Source organism: Benincasa hispida, chromosome 9, assembly GCF_009727055.1.
Source record: "Benincasa hispida cultivar B227 chromosome 9, ASM972705v1, whole genome shotgun sequence".
NCBI classification, from domain to species: domain Eukaryota; kingdom Viridiplantae; phylum Streptophyta; class Magnoliopsida; order Cucurbitales; family Cucurbitaceae; genus Benincasa; species Benincasa hispida.
In genome coordinates this window covers 33,948,749-33,951,547 of record NC_052357.1, presented here as the reverse complement: position 1 = coordinate 33,951,547, position 2,799 = coordinate 33,948,749, and positions in this window count along the sequence as shown.

The following is a 2,799-nucleotide window of genomic DNA, read 5'->3' as shown; positions in this document are numbered from 1 at the left end:
CTTTGCATCGTTTAGCGTCGCACGTAGCTACACGATCGTCTAGCGCATTGCTTAGAACTGCACGTAGCTACAAGATCGTCCGCGAGCGCCACTCCAATGCCTAGCGCCCACGCTCGCGCACACTTGATGCTGCCGCATGCATGCTAACCTCTCAAAACTTGATTGCCACATGCCTTGTCCACACATAACTTTTCTTCTCTTGGCCACTCCCTTAAATTCCCAACTAACCTCTCAAATGAGTAAAGCAAATGCATAGGCAAACACTTACCCAATTTTCTAGCTTCCAATGCATGGGTTACACTCAACCAATTTTTCTAGCTTCACCCAAGAGTCAAGCATTCAAACTTAAAACATTTATTTTAACTTCTTACCCTTTTACCTACAATTAAACATTAATTCTTACCTTAACCTACTCACCATAATGGTCTCAGTAGGGAACATACACAAGTAGAGAAATTAGGGCTCAGGGTTTACAAAAGGACCCTTCATGACTTATCAAACAATTTTAAACTTTAGAAATTTATTAAACACAAAATTAAAAGTTCAAGTACCTATCATCAAACATAAGCTTGAAAGTTCAAGCACAATGGTGGTTGCCATAACACTATTCTTTAAGGGGTCGTTTGTTTTGTGGGAATCTAAGAGTGGGCATCCAGATTACCACGTTTAATTTGTATTAATGTAAGATGCATTGGCATCTGGAGATTTTTGGATATTCCAGGATGCATATATAGAGGGCATCTCGGGAGTTTCGGATGCCCTATGAAAACATGGGTTTTCTAGATTCCCATATTGAGGACATCTTGCTTTAACCCTTCTTTTCTTTCATATTATATATATATATATATATATATCACTCTTCTTTATTTTCTTTTTATAATTAGTATAAATATCGTGAACTATGTATTTTTATCTTTAGTTTTTTTAGAAAGATAATAAATTCAAATTCAAATTAATATTTATTTTATAAAAAATCTTAAATTAATATATATTATTTTGTTGAGATAAATAACAAATAAAACAATAAAACTATGTTAATTTTAAAAGAAATCCAAAATAATAAAAACAAGGGAAGAAATACCTTTTTGATCTCTTAGTTTTTAGAAACAGGTGTTTTTGGTCCCTAATGTTTCAACTTAGCCATTTTAGTCCCTAAGTTTTTAAGAATAGGTTTAAAAGATCTCTCAATTAATAAATATATTAGATTTGAATATAAAATTAATGAAAAATATGATGTAACAAGATGATCTGGAAAAAAATTATTTTTTTAATATTTCCTAGTTCTATCTCTTCTCTCTCTATTCTTTCTTTTTCTCTCTTCTTTCTTCTCTCCTCTCTCTTGTCCTCTTTTCTCCATCTTCATGTCTCTTTGTCTGTCATTTTGATGAAATTTGTTCACTTCTCTCTCTTTTTTCTCTCACAAGAAAATGAATTGAATGTATAGCATATATGGATAAAAATATTTTGATGACAAAAATGGTTTTTTTTTTGTAAGAAAAAATAGAGACCAAAACAAAATTAAAAAACAAACAACAAAACTTAAAGAAAAGCTTCAAATTGTAGTTTTCGTGACTTCTAAAACACAAATCAATAGAAAAGAATGCAATTTTACATAAGAAAAGTACAAAAATCTCAAATGGATTTTTCTTCTCTTCTATTTTTTTTGTGGAGTTTTGTCTCTTTGATTTTAGATGTTGAAAAAATGGAGAGTTGCGGGTGATAGCGACAAGAACTTTTCTGGCGAGGAGGAAATTCGTTGAGATATCTAGACGAAGAAGATGACCAATCGACATAGATAGGGAGATGAAGAATTTGAAGACTTTTCTTTTCTTTTTGAAACTTTTTCTCTAGATTCTGATTTGGAATCTCTCTCTCAACTTGTTTGTTCCTAATCCACGTGAGAGAAAGAAGAGTGAGAAGTGAGCAAATTTCATCATGTTCTCCAATTGAAATAATAACAAAAAAAAAGACATGTAAATGGAGAAGAGAGGACAAGAAAGAGGAGAGAAGAGAGAAGAAAAAAGAGGAGAGAGAAGAGAGAGACGTGTGAAACATTAAAAAAATATATATTTTTTCTAAGTCATCTTGCAACATCATATTTTTAATTAATTTTGTATTTAAATTTAATATATTTATCCATTGAAGGACCTTTTAAACCTATTTTAAAAAATTCAGGGATTAAAATGACTAATTTGAAACATTAGGAACCAAATGCACCTATTCCTAAAAATTTAGGGACCAAAAAGATATTTTCCCTGAAAACAAATATGTTATATAAGTACAAATTATATTAAATTAATTATAAATTAATAAATAGTCATTAGGGCATTTTTGGAACATAATTTAAATTTAACACATTTTCGAGTAGAAATCCTACCAAACAAACACAGATATCCAAGTATTTTTGGATATCTTAAAAAATACTTTTAAACAACAAACATAGTTATTTAAGGATGTTAAACATCTATAATTTTGAACATCTATAATTATGGATATCTAAGAGTATATTTGATTCATAATCTAGATTTTATTTTATATTTTCAAATTTACTGATGCGAATATATGTGTAGCCACCTACTGTTGTCTACCTAATTTAATTACTTATTTAATTTGAGGTTAGTTTTAAAAAATAAAACAACATAATAATAGTTATTAATTAACATTTAAATATTTTTTCTATTTTAATTAGAAAATGATGAAACAAAATGTTTTTTTATAGGGAGAGAATAAGATTTGAATGGTGAGATCTTTTATCAATTTTAGGAAAAATCAATCACATATTTTTTTTAAAAAAAAAAA